At 49.3% G+C, this 14668-nt stretch overlaps 1 non-coding gene across 1 annotated transcript; it reads right to left on the bottom strand.

Moving 5' to 3' along the window:
* Positions 1-320: 320 nt before the first annotated feature.
* Positions 321-464, bottom strand: LOC127490858 (small nucleolar RNA SNORA67). Its single transcript, XR_007919249.1, has one exon. It is a non-coding gene; the product is annotated as a small nucleolar RNA SNORA67 (small nucleolar RNA).
* Positions 465-14668: the final 14204 nt, after the last annotated feature.

Genomic DNA, 14668 nt, shown 5'->3' with positions numbered 1-14668 from the left:
ACCCCAGCTGGGGCTAGGTGGCAGGACAGTCCATCTCAGATGAGGTCAGCAACACTGAGCAGCATCTCCTCAATGGAAGTGTTGTAGAAGGTCGCAATGTCGCGAAGAGTCTGCTTATCTTCTTCTGTCACCAGGTTAATAGGCACACCCTTACAACCAAAGCGTCCACCACAGCCAATTCTGTGAATATGGTTTTCCCTGTTGGTGGGAAGGTCATAGTTGATGACTAAAGAAACTTGTTGTACATCAATGCATCTGGCCTATGTGGAGACAGAGAGGAATTCAGTGCATATAATCCATCCAGAAGGAGCTTAGTGAGTACATGTAGGCAGTCCAAAGCAGGCAAAAGAAGCAAGCATCCCCTTGTCTCCTAGAGCATTTGGGCATGCCGGATTTTCTTCCAAGTTGCTACTTTCCTGAGAGAGGCACTAGTCAGGCCCCTGGGAAAGGGAATCAACTTGGATGAATGATCTCCTTAAGATGTGTTCCCCAATGTAGCTTTACTCAGGTTGAGAGTCTGATCACTTTTATGATTCTTGACAGCTATTGCCAAATTTCTCTCTAGAAAGATTTTGCTTGTTTGTAGTGCACTCCCAATGCACAAATACACTTATTTTTCTCACAATCCTATTAACATTGAGTTCTGTCTGTTTTATTCATTTTTGGTAATTTAATAGAAGTGCCGTGGGACTTTTATTTTGTATTTCTTTCATTATTAATGATGCTGCACATGTTTCCTAGTACTTGTTTATTAACATTTTCTTGCAGGTTAACTCTGTGTTTGATAGTCTCAATTTTGGGCATGCTGCATGTCACTTTTCCTTGCTGGGATGCAATTTCTCAAGCTTTATATCGGAAAAGTTGGACTATATAACGAAAAGAGGGAAATATGGTGGAATGAGAAGGCAGTGCCAAGATGGCCACTGGTAATGGAAACTGCCTGGCAACAGGCTGTGATTGGATGGCTTTGGAAACCGCCTGGCAACCAGCTGTGATTTGTTAGGGCATAGACCACCCCTTGACCAGATTGGCTTCCTTGGCTATATAAGCTGCTGTAGCAACTGAAATAAACGAGTCTGTAGGCTGCTTGCCTCAGGCCTGCTTTCACCAGACTCCTGGGGTCTATATGGTGACTCTGCGCCTCTTGCCCCACCACACTCTTCTTCTCAGGAAGGAATCCACAGAAACATAGTAGAACTTTGTTTTTCTTTTCAAAGATTTATGTGTTGGAGGCCGGTGCTGTGGCATAGTGGGTAAAGCCGCTGCCTGCAGTGCCCATCACACATGGGCGTTGGTTTGAGTCCTGGCTGCTCCACTTCTGATTCAGCTCTCTGCTAAGGCCTGGGAAATCAGTAGAAGATGGCCCGAGTCCTTGGGCCCCTGCACCTGCATAGAAGACTGGGAAGAAGCTTCTGGTTCCTGGCTTTGGATCAGCACAGCTCCGGCCATTGTGGCCATCTGGGGAGTGAACCAGAGGATGGAAGACCTCTCTCTCTCTGCCTCTGCATCTTTGTAACACTGTCTTTCAAATAAATAAATTTTTTTTTTGTTTTACAGGTAGAGTTATAGACAGTGAAAGAGAGAGACAGAGAGAAAGGTCTTCCTTCCATTGGTTCACTCCCCATATAGCCGCCACAGCTGATGCTGCGCCGATCCGAAGCCAGGAGCCAGGTGCTTCTTCCTGGTCTCCCATGCGGGTGCAGGGGCCCAAGCACTTGAACCATCCTCCACTGCCCTCCTGGGCCACAGCAGAGAGCTGGACTGGAAGAGGAGCAACCGGGACTAGAACCGGCGCCCATTTGGGATGCTGGCACTGCAGGCGGAGGATTAACCAAGTGAGCCATGGCGCTGGCCCATAAATAAATCTTTAAAAAAATTGTGTGTGTTTGAAAGGCAGAGTTAAAGAGAGGGAGAGGTAGAGGCAGAGAGAGAACCAGTTTGCTGGTTCACTCTCCAAATGGCCACAATGGCTGGAGCTAGGTTGATCTGAAGCTAGGAGCCAGGAGCTTCTTCTGGGTCTCCCATGTGAGAGATCAATTAATTAGAATAATGAACATCCTAAAGACAAAATTTTATTTAAAAACTTTAAAAAAGATTTATTTATTTATTTGAAAGGAAGATTTATAAAGAGGCAGAGGCAGAGAGAGAGAGAGAGAGAGGTTTTCCATTCACTGGTTTACTCCCCAGATGGCCATAATGTCTGGAGCTGGGTTGATCCAAAGCCAGAACCAGGAGCTTTTTCTGGGTCTCCCACACCAGTGCAGGGGCCCAAGAACTTGGGCCATCTTTTACTGCTTTTCCAGGCCAAAGCAGAGAGCTGGAGCAGCTGGGACTCTAACTGGCACACATATGGGATGCTGGCACTGCAGGTGGTGGATTTGCCCGCCATGCCACAGCACTTGCCCCTATTTTTAAAATTTTATTTATGAATTTGAGAAGCAAAGAAAGAGAGAGTGTGTGTGATAGACAGACAGTGGCAAGGACCCGACTACTTGAGTCATCATTTCTGCCTCCCAGGGTCTGCATTAGCAGGAATCTGGAATTAGGAGCAGGAGTCAGAGATCAAACCCAGTATTCAGATATGAGGCACAGGCTTTCTAATTGTTATCTTAACCACTAGGTCAAAGTTGGGTACTACAGATGCCAATTGAAGTCTTGTATCAGATTCATCATGTAGTTAACTCCTGTTATTTATCTTGACATAATTTCAGACTTTCACAAAAGTTGACTGTCGCTCCCCGTCTTCATGGAGGAATGACACAGGACCCTGCGCTGTTCTTTTGTCTGCTCGGCCCTCCCCGGGTTTGCTGCTGGTTCTTCCCGGGTTGGCTACCGACCCTTCCACCTCTGTGGAAGGGCGGTTCCCCCTGCCACCTTCCCCACTTCCGCAGGGGAGCGGCAGACGGCCGGCCGGCTCTCTCGGGGGCTGCTCAGGTGTTCCTCAGATGTTCCTGGTGCATGTTGTCTCTCTCCTCCTTTATAGTCCTCTTCCACCAATCCCAACTCTGCTACCCACACGCCGAGTACGCTGCTCTCCTCCAATCAGGAGCAGGTCCTGCTGTTTATTGGTTGAACTGGAGGCAGCTGTGTAGAAGCTGTTTCCTCATCTCCCAGCGCCATATTGTGGGAGAGCAGATGCATAGAATAAGTCTTAATTCGAGTAACAGTCTAATCCGAGTTGCTCCCCACAGTTGACAGAATAGTATAAAAAATCCTCATATAGTCTTTGATATGGGCAGGGAGGTAGCTACCAAAGAGGAGCTGAACTGTAGCTCCATGTTTGCCCCAGCTGCATGTACACTGCCCCAACCCTATTCCTACCATGCAGATCATAGCTGCCAAGGCAGCAGCGAGGGGAATTTGCTGCCAGGGTTTCACTGCTTTAGAAGCCTACTAAAAATATCCAGTATGGCAACAGGCTGTGTTCCTGTGATGATCTTTATGTCATTATAATAAAATTACCATGGTTGGCACATTCACTCCCATCATGTACCTGACACCATGGCACTTTCAAGATTCCCAAAAAAGGCGCAGAGGTGGGCAGCACTTATGCCCCACCCTGCCTCCTTTGAATATTCAGTTAAGCCCTGTCCCATCCACTACCCCTATACCTCATATTGTATGGGCAACTCTGACCCTTGTTGACTGCAGGTCATTCTCTCTAGAGCTTGTCTGCTCTTATCCCTTGAATGTGTACTTTCACTTTCAATAAATCTTAGTTTCTTGCTTATCTTTACCAATGTTTCTTCTCTGAATCCTTTCTCACATGGAGAAAAGAACCTGGACCAAGCCTAGCAAGTGCTACCCCCCCCCCAATACTTTCATCCAGATTTCCCGAATGTCAGCAGCTTAATATGCTGGTTTTATCAAACTCCTTTTGCTTTTTCACATATTATTTTTTGAACCATTTAAGATCAGTTTGCAGATATGATGCCACTTGGGCACTTTATTCTAAATATGTCAGTATATATATATATGTATATATGTAAAGTTTTGACTGTATGCTTTTTTAACAAATATTTATTTATTTATTATTTGAAAGGCAGAGTTAAAGAGAGACAGAGGCAGAGAGAGAGAGAGAGAGAGAGAAAGTCTTCCATCTGCTGGTTCACTTCCCAGATGGCCTTTCACAGTCGGAGCTGGGCCTATCTGATGCTGGGAGCCAGGAGCTTCTTCTGGGTCTCCTATGTGGGTACAGGGGCGCAGGCGCTTGGGCCATCCTTTGCTGCTTTCCCAGGTACATTAGCAGGGAGTTGGATTGGAAGTGGAGCAGCTGGGACACGAACCCCTGCCCATATAGGACACTGGCTCTGCAGGCAGTGGCTTTACCTGCTATGCCACAATGCTGGCCCCATCAGTATATATTTCTTAAAAACAAGGACATTTTCATAATACCATAGTATAGTTACCAAAGTAAAAATTTAGCATTGACAAAGTAGTATTACCTAATCTATGAATCTAGACTTTATTCAAATATTGCCTATTTCCCCCAAATTCCTTTTTAGCAAAAGAAAATTCTAGACCATGTCTTCCATTTAGTTGTCATGTCTCTTTAGTTTGGAAAAATTCTTCATTTTTTGTCTTTTACAACGCTGTTATATTTAGAGTATAGAGCAGTTATTTTTTTTAGAATGTCTCTCAGTTGGGGTTGTCTTTCTCCATGATTAGATTCAAGTTTATGCATTTATTTTTAAAGATTTTATTCATTTGAAAGGCAGAGGTGCAGAGAGAGAGAAAGTTATCTTCCATCTGCTGGTTCATTTCCCAAATGGGCATGGCTGGGCCACGCTGAAGCCAGGAGCCTGGAACTCTATCTGGGTCTCCCACGTGGGTGGTAGGGTCCCAAGCACTTGGGCTATCTTTTGCTGCTTTCCCAGATACATCAGCAGGGATCTGAAGTGGAAGTGGAGCAGCTAGGACACAAAACAGAGCTCACATGGGATGCTGGTGCTGCAGGCAGAGGTTTAACCTGCTACAGCACAATGCTGGCCCCCAGTTAATGCAACTTTGGCATCAGTACCACAGCCATCATATTAGAACCCATATAATGTTGATGTGTCCCTCTCATCACTTGGTTAAGGTATTATTTTTCCTTTTTAATTAACACGTATTTTGTAAGGAAATTATTAGAGATTATCCTGTAAATCATCATACTATCCACTAGTTTTAACATTCATTAATGACATTTTCCTTAATTATTACTCTGATGGCTGCAGAATGGTGGTTTTCTTATTTCATCATGCTTTGTACATTTATTAGTTAATGGAAGAGCTGTCCCTTATTTATTTACATCAATATGGACTTACGAATTGTGATTTGTTTAATGAATTATAATCCTTAGCTATCATAAACCCCTGTGCCACAACACCTGCCCCTGATTCCCGTATTTGACACTAGGAACCCCTTTATGATGGCTCCTGTGTATGTCCTCATTCTTCTTGGAGCGATTCTTTACTTTCTTATAAAATCAGGCATTCCATGCCCCTCTGCAATCAGCTGTTTTTCTGAGAAGCTCTATTTTCTTTTTTTTTAAAATTTTTTTAATTTTATTTTTTTGACAGGCAGAGTGGATAGTGAGAGAGAGAGACAGAGAGAAAGGTCTTCCTTTGCCGTTGGTTCACCCTCTAATGGCCGCTGCGGCCGGCGCGCTGCGGCCGGCGCACCGTGCTGATCCGAAGGCAGGAGCCAGGTGCTTTTCCTGGTCTCCCATGGGGTGCAGGGCCCAAGCACTTGGGCCATTGTCCACTGCACTCCCTGGCCACAGCAGAGAGCTGGCCTGGAAGAGGGGCAACCGGGACAGAATCCGGCGCCCTGACCGGGACTAGAACCCGGTGTGCCGGCGCTGCAAGGCGGAGGATTAGCCTAGTGAGCTGCGGTGCCAACCGAGAAGCTCTATTTTCTTACAGCAGAGAATATCATTTAAATACCAAGATCTGGTAGTGGATGTGCTCTCATTGTTATTTTTTTTTTTAAAGATGCTTGTTTGAAAGGAAGAGCTACAGAGAGGCAGAGGCAGAGAGAGAGAGAGGTCTTCCATCCGCTGGTATGACCGCAATGGCCAGAGCTGTGACAATCCAAATCTAGGAGATTCTTCCAGGTCTCCCACGCAGGTGAAGGAGCCCGAGGACTTGGGCCATCTTCTACTGCTTTCCCAGGCCATACCAGAGAGGTGGCTCGGAAGTGGAGCAGCTGGGACTTGAACCGGTGCCCATATGGGATGCTGGCACTGCAGGTGGCAGCATTACCCACTAGCCACAGTGCTGTACCCTCTCTTCCCATCACAGTATCATTGTTTCTAAGTTTTCTCCATAGAGATAAACGCACATTTGGGTGAACGCATTTTTCCCCCTTCAATATGCAGTTCGGTTATTCCCCCTGCCCCATTTCCCATATTCAGTGTGGTCATTATTCATTTGAAATACAAATAATTTATTTACTTATGTTTCTACTCCATATACAGCCCTCTTACACCATCCTTGTTTATTGTTTATTTTTCTTTCAAGGTTTTTTTCTTTTGTTTTCTTTTTTAAATTTACTTTTTATATAGTTACGATTTTTATTCATGAGAAACACACAAAAATGCCAAGCAAATGAACACTCTCAGGCAGCTTAGTGGGCGGACCCCGTACTTGACATGCCCCGAGGTGGGCTGGGAGGGGGGAGGTTGGGTGGGGTGGCGCTTTTTGGCTGCGGGGACCCCAGGCGCTGGCTGGGACCAGCAAGATGCAGCAGGCCCGAAGGAGGAACCTGACGATCCTCCTGTCAATCCTCTTGCCGAGCCCCTGCTGGCCCTTGCTCAGGACAGAGGCAACTGCTGAGGTCCCAGCCTCCTCAGGCTCAGCTGCTGAGACCTCTGGCACCATTGGGTCCCCACTGTTCTTGGGGCTGGAGGGGGCGGCCACAGGGACAAGGCTCGGGAGCTGGGTTGGCACCGGGGCTCCTTTCTTCTTGCAGTTTACCATGGAGAGGAGAGGCAGGTAGCAGGGAAGTGGCGGCAGGGTTAGGATTAGGCCCTGTAGCCCTGAGGTGACAGGGGCTCTTAAGTGAGAAGGGCAGGCACACTCTGGATTTCCCTCAAGGCCACACATGCAGGTGCGCCCCCATACAACTGGGAGGTTGTGCGGCAAGGCCACAGGCCAATGGGCGCCCTCCCCACAGGACTGCACCAGCTCCAGGCTCCATGAGTCCCATTGCAGGGACACACAGGACTGGGACCACCAGAGCAGCATAGCTCCAGCACCCGGCAGCAGACCCCGGCCTGCCAGGTACTCCTGGCCCTCTGGGTCTTCAGGAACCCTCAGGGAATGCATTAGGGTCACCTCGTCACCCTTGGCTTCTTCCTGTAAGGGGATGAACCACCAGTGGTGACGAACCAGTTCCGCCATAGGCCTCTCGTACAGGTCCAGGCTGAGCAGTGAGTCTGGTGTCAAAGGGGTTGCTCTGATCTTCCTGGAACAGCTTCACTGCCACCTGCCACTCGCTGGACACTTGGCAGGCCAGAAACACAATGCCAAAGCTGCCCCAGCCCAGGAGGGACAACAACTGGAGCTCAGGCTGAGGGCTGGTTTTGGCCTCAAAGTCCTCAAGGCCTTCCATGCTGGTGTCCCTAACTATTCTCTCTGATCTGCGCTAAGATTTCTGTCCACAAACACTAACTAAAGAGCTATCCTCATGGCAATACTTAAGAAAGTAAAGGGACGACAAGGGGACTACCTGCTGATCTCACTATGGTACCACACTAGCTATGCCAACTACACTAATGACACATAAGGGCAAGGCTAAGTACTATCTAAACAAAAAACAAAAACCAGAAAAACTCCAAAAAACCCACAACTGTGGGGAGCAACCCGGACTAGTCTAAGTTACTGGAATTAGGACTTATTCTATGCATCTGCTCTCCCACAATATGGCGCTGAGAAGGGAGAAACAGCTTCTACACAGCTGCCTCCAGTTCAACCAATAAACTGTGGGACCTGCTCCTGATTGGAGGAGAGCAGCGTACTCGGCGTGTGGGTAGCAGAGTTGGGATTGGTGGAAGGACTATAAAGGAGGAGAGAGACGGCATGCACCAGGAACATCTAAGGGGAACATCTAAGGGGAACACCTGTGCAGCCCCCGAGAGAGCCGGCCGGCGGTGTGCCGCTCCCCCGCGGAAGTGGGGAATGTGGCAGGGGGAACCGCCCTTCCACGGAGGTGGAAGGGACGGTAGCCAACCCGGGAAGGACCAGCAGCCAACCCGGGAAGAACCAGCAGCAAACCCGGGGAGGGCCGAGCAGATGAAAGAACAACACAGGGTCCTGTGTCGTTCCTCCACGAAGACGGGGAGCGACATAATGGTGCCGTGACTCGGATATGAAGCCTAGGCAGGGTTTAGTGTCGCTCCTCCACAAAGAGGGGGAGCGACATAATGGTGCCGTGACTCGGATAGGAAACCTAGGAGGGAAGAAATGGGAAGAAGTGGAAAATACCGGAGAGAGAGACTAGCAAAGAGCCTAGGGAAAAGCCGGACAGAAAAGGTGCCGGAAGAAGCTATCGAAAGCCTAGGCATAGACTCAGATTTGGACTGTGGGAAAGAAGTTAGGATTTAAAGTGAAAGCAAGAAGAAACTTAGACTCAGATACGGACTGCAGGTTGAAAGTGAAAGTGAAACCTATAAGAAACTTAGACTTGGATATGGACTGTGGGGAGAGGCCAGGAGAAATGAGGGAGGAATATTGTTGGAAGAAAACTTAGGGAAACATACCGGGTAGAGAAAAATGTTAGGGAGGATGAAGCCGTGAGTGCAGGCCGAGGCGGAGACGGAAGCCATCTTGGAATTCGTCAAATCAGCCCGGGGAGCAAGAGGCGAAGATCTGGAACCAGAGGAGGAGACGTGGGCCGCCAGGTTGGAATTCGCCAGGTTAGTCCGGGGAACTTGGATTGAATGCTAGTGGCGGAAACGTGAGCTGGGGCTGTGTGACTCGCGGAGGCTGCCGTGCGCAGAGAGAGCGTGCGGGGCACAAGTAGATAGGGAATGCTGGGCTAGTGCGAGACCGCGGAGTGTGTGCGCAAAGCCGAGCCACGCAGAGCCGGGAAGCCGCGCAGATGAGAGAGGCGCGGGCTGAAGCGGCTCAGAGCCGGGAAGTGCTGAGAAGCAGCCTCGGGGCGGGCGCCGGGAAGCCGCAGGGATAAGAGAAACAGAAGTTTAGAAGTAAAATGAGAGAAATAGGAATGCTGGAAGATAGAAGTAAAATGGGAGAAATAGGAATGCCCGGACATAGAGAAATAGAGAAATAGAAAGGCCACCCCACAACTTGGCAATGAGAGAGCTTGGATGCGGTCTGCCTGATTAGTGAGGCGATGAGCACCTGCGGGCGGCTAGCAGCTTATGCGCCGCAGGTCACCGAAGACAGGCACATTATCAACACCAATAAGCCTCCCCACAATACGGCAATGAGAAGGCTTGGATTCGGTTTGTCTGATTGCTAGGGCTTGTAAGCACCTGCAGGCAGAGCAGAGCATGCACTGCAGGGCACCGAACACAGGCACGCATCAGCGCCTAAAAACCTCCTCACAACATGGCGAAGAGAGGACCCGGATTCGGTTTGCCTGATTGATAGGACTTGTAAGAACCTGTGAGCAACTCTAGCAAGCAGAGCAGAGTGTGTGCCGCGGGGCACCGAAGACAGGCGCGTATCAACGCCAAAAATAAAAAGAAAGGGGGATCTGTGGGGAGCAACTGGGAGCAACTCAGACTAGACTAAGTTAGTGGAATTAAGACTTATTCTATGCATCTGCTCTCCCAAAATATGGCGCTGAGAAGGGAAACAGCTTCTACACAGCTGCCTCCAGTTCAACCAATAAACTGTGGGACCTGTTCCTGATTGGAGGAGAGCAGCGTACTCGGCGTGTGGGTAGCAGAGTTGGGATTGGTGGAAGAGGACTATAAAGGAGGAGAGAGACGGCATGCACCAGGAACATCTAAGGGGAACATCTAAGGGGAACACCTGTGCAGCCCCCGAGAGAGCCGGCCGGCGGTGTGCCGCTCCCCCGCGGAAGTGGGGAATGTGGCAGGGGGAACCGCCCTTCCACGGAGGTGGAAGGGACGGTAGCCAACCTGGGAAGGACCAGCAGCCAACCCGGGAAGAACCAGCAGCAAACCCGGGGAGGGCCGAGCAGACAGAAGAACAGTGCAGGGTCCTGTGTCATTCCTCCACGACGACAGGGGGCGACATAATGGTGCCGTGACTCAGATAGGAAACTTAGGAGGGAAGAAAAGGGAAGAAGTGGAAAATACCGGAGAGAGAGACTAGCAAAGAGCCTAGGGGAAAGCTGGATGGAAAAGGTGCCGGAAGAAGCTATTGAAAGCCTAGGCATAGACTCGGATACGGACTGTGGGAAAGAAGTTAGGATTGAAAGCGAAAGTGAAAGCTTTCATAGACTCGGATGCGGACTATGGCGGGGAAGCTAGGAGATTGAAAGCGAAAGTGAAACCTGGAGGAGGCTTGGACTCGGATACGGACTGTGGGGAGAAGCCAGGAGAAATGAGAGGAATATTGTTGGAAGAAAACTTAGGGAAATATACCGGGTAGAGAAAAATGTTAGGGAGGATGAAGCCGTGAGTGCAGGCCGAGGCGGAAACGTAAGCCAGCTTGGAATTCTTCAAGTCACCCCATGGAGCAAGAGGTGAAGATCTGGAACCAGAGGCAGAGACGTGGGCCGCCAGGTTGGAATTCGCCAGGTTAGTCCGGGGAACTTGGATTGAATGCTAGTGGCAGAGACGTAAGCTACGCTGTGTGACTCGCGGAAGCCGCCGCGTGCAGAGAGAGCACGGGGCATGAATAGATAGGGAACGCGGGGCTGGCGAGAGGCCGTGGTGCGGACGCGAAGGGCGTGGAGACCGCGGAGCGCGCGAAGCCAAGCCGCGCAAAGCCGGGAAGCCGCGCAGATGAGAGAGGCGCGGGCTGAAGCGGCTCAGAGCCGGGAAGTGCTGAGAAGCAGCCTCGGGGCGGGCGCCGGGAAGCCGCAGGGATAAGAGAAACAGAAGTTTAGAAGTAAAATGAGAGAAATAGGAATGCTGGAAGATAGAAGTAAAATGGGAGAAATAGGAATGCCCGGACATAGAGAAATAGAGAAATAGAAAGGCCTCCCCACAACATGGCAATGAGAGAGCTTGGATTCGGTCTGCCTGATTAGTGAGGCGATGAGCACCTGCGGGCGGCTAGCAGCTTATGCGCCGCAGGTCACCGAAGACAGGCACGTTATCAACACCAATAAGTCTCCCCACAATACGGCAATGAGAAGGCTTGGATTCGGTTTGCCTGATTGCTAGGGCTTGTAAGCACCTGCAGGCAGAGCAGAGCATGCGCTGCAGGGCACCGAACACAGGCACGCATCAGCACCTAAAAACCTCCTCACAACATGGCGAAGAAAGGACCCGGATTTGGTTTGCCTGATTGATAGGACTTGTAAGAACCTGTGGGCAACTCTAGCAAGCAGAGCAGAGTGTGTGCCGCGGGGCACCGAAGACAGGCGCGTATCAACGCCAAAAATAGAAAGGGGGATCTGTGGGGAGCAACCTGGACTAGACTAAGTTACTGGAATTAGGACTTATTCTATGCATCTGCTCTCCCACAATATGGCGCTGAGAAGGGAGAAACAGCTTCTACACAGCTGCCTCCAGTTCAACCAATAAACTGTGGGACCTGCTCCTGATTGGAGGAGAGCAGCGTACTCGGCGTGTGGGTAGCAGAGTTGGGATTGGTGGAAGGACTATAAAGGAGGAGAGAGACGGCATGCACCAGGAACATCTAAGGGGAACATCTAAGGGGAACACCTGTGCAGCCCCCGAGAGAGCCGGCCGGCGGTGTGCCGCTCCCCCGCGGAAGTGGGGAATGTGGCAGGGGGAACCGCCCTTCCACGGAGGTGGAAGGGACGATAGCCAACCTGGGAAGGACCAGCAGCCAACCCGGGAAGAACCAGCAGCAAACCCGGGGAGGGCTGAGCAGATGAAAGAACAATGCAGGGTCCTGTGTTGTTCCTCCATGAAGACGGGGAGCGACAACAACAAACACACACTGAATAACTACACTAACACAATGAAGTCTAGCAGCACTGCCTAACTAAAGGTGGGGGAAGCCAAAAATGAAAAAAAAAAAAAAAACTGCAAAAAAAGACAAAATGCGCAAAAAAAATGTGGAAAAAAGCAAGCTAAAACAGGCCGGCGCCGCGGCTCACTAGGCTAATCCTCCACCTTGCGGCGCCGGCACACCGGGTTCTAGTCCCGGTCGGGGCGCCGGATTCTGTCCTGCTTGCCCCTCTTCCAGGCCAGCTCTCTGCTGTGGCCAGGGAATGCAGTGGAGGATGGCCCAAGTCCTTGGGCCCTGCACCCCATGGGAGACCAGGAGAAGTACCTGGCTCCTGCCTTTGGATCAGCGCGGTGCGCCGGCCGCAGCGGCCATTGGAGGGTGAACCAACGGCAAAGGAAGACCTTTCTCTCTCTCTCTCTCTCTCACTGTCCACTCTGCCTGTCAAAAAAATAAAATAAAAAAAAATAAAGCAAGCTAAAACAAAATGGAAAAAGAATAAACAAACTAGAACAAGAAACAAACAAGAAGCACACCAACACCAACAAGCACAAACGCTAGGATAGATAGGTCCAAGTCACACACGTCACCACAATAGCTCCCTGGTAAAGCGGACAGAAACCTGGGCCAGGCAGCTGCTTATATAGGCATGTGAGATTCTGTAACTGTAGGGCTCCTTATGAAGTCAGAACAAGAAATGGATCAATGGCAGTCCAGCAGCGACTTGCATGAATTTGCATTCATGACAGTTGGTCCTTATGAAGTCAAAGCAGGGCAGGGACCAATAACAGCTGCAGCAATCCTCGGGGGTTCTCTCAAGAACCTTCCACATAAACCAAACCAAGGACCCCAAGAGTTTTTGTTTTTGGTTGGTGATAGAGTTTGATGTTTATTTTTGAGACATGTAGGATGCTCCAATGGCCTTTTCATTTCTTGTTTAAGAAGTGATAACAACTGTTGGGTTTTTGTTATTTTTTTTCCAAAGAAACCTTTTATTTATTTAAAAAAAATTTTTTTTGGACAGGCAGAGTTAGACAGTGAGAGAGAGAGAGAGAGAGAGAGAGAGGTCTTCCTTTTTTCATTGGTTTACCCTCCAAGTGGCCGCTACACCGATCCAAAGCCAGGAATCAGGTGCTTCTTCCTGGTCTCCCATGAGGGTGCAGGGCCCAAGGACTTGGACCATTCTCTACTGCCCTCCCAGGCCACAGCAGAGAGCTGGACTGGAAGAGGAGCAACCGGGACAGAATCCAGCACCCTGACCGGGACTAGAACCCTGGGTGCCAGCGCCGCTAGGCGGAGGATTAGCCTAGTGAGCTGTGGCGCTGGCCCCAAAGAAACCTTTTATTTAATGAATACAAACTTCATGCATTTCATAAGTACAACTTCAGGAATATAGTGATTCTTCCCACCATACCTGCCCTCCCACCCAAATTCCCATCCCTCCTCCTCCCTCTCCCATTCCCAGTCCCATTCTCCACTAAAATCATTTTCAATTAACTTTATACACAGAAGACCAACTTTATACTAAGTAAAGAGTTCAACAATTTTCTTTTTCTTTTTTATTTGACAGATAGAGTTAGACAGTGAGAGAGAGAGAAAGAGACAGAGAGAAAGATCTTCCTTCCGTTGGTTCACCCCCTAAATGGCTGCTATGGCCAGAACTAAGCTGATCTGAAGCCAGGAGCCAGGTGCTTCCTCCTGGTCTCCCATGTGGGTACAGGGGCTCAAGCACTTGGGCCATCCTCCATTGCCCTCCCAGGCCACAGCAGAGAGCTGGACTGGAAGAGGAGCAACTGGGACTAGAACCTAGCGCCCATATGGGATGCTGGCACTGCAGGTGGAGGATTAACCAAGTGAGCCACGGCATCGGCCCCGTAGAGTTCAACAATTTTCACAAACAAACAAACAAACAAAAAAAAACCTGTTCCTCAACAATTGAGGCAAGGGTTGTTCAAAGTCATTGCATCTCAAAGTTAATTTCACTTTTCTTTGAAGCTTAATTAACTTTAAAGGAGCACCCAAATATGGTACATCTTTTGTGAGCACTTAGACATAACTATAACTTATGAGACATAAGAGCATCCTACACTTAATACATTAAAAGAAAGTAAGTCCTTGAGAACAATTTTTTTAAAAACTTTTTAAAATTTTATTTATTTGACAGGTAGACAGTGAGAGAGAGAGAGAGTGAGAAAGGTCTTCCTTCTGTTGGTTCACTCCTCAAATGGCCACCACAGCTGATGTGCGCCAATCCGAAGCCAGGAGCCAGGTGCTTCCTCCTGGTCTCCCATGTGGGTGCAGGGCCCAAGCACTTGGGCCATCCTCCACTGCCCTCCCAGGCCACAGCAGAGAGCTGGACTGGAAGAGGAGCAACCTGGACTAGAACCCAGCACCCATATGAGATGCCGGCGCTGCAGGTGGAGGATTAACCAAGTGAGCCATGGCTCCGGCCCCAAGAACAATTTTTATCATTAATTAAGGAAGCACCTAGGAAAACAAGCAATGGAGTTGGACTTGGGCATAACTAAAACTTATGAGACTTAGGAATTTCCTCCACTTAATACACTTATATGAAATAAATATTTGAGAACAAGTTTTACAGT

Source organism: Oryctolagus cuniculus, chromosome 6, assembly GCF_051225735.1.
Source record: "Oryctolagus cuniculus isolate XC-2025 breed Fujian yellow rabbit chromosome 6, ASM5122573v1, whole genome shotgun sequence".
NCBI classification, from domain to species: Eukaryota; Metazoa; Chordata; class Mammalia; order Lagomorpha; family Leporidae; genus Oryctolagus; species Oryctolagus cuniculus.
The sequence above is the reverse complement of the archived record's forward strand: the minus strand, read 5'-3'. Positions and strand labels throughout refer to the sequence as shown.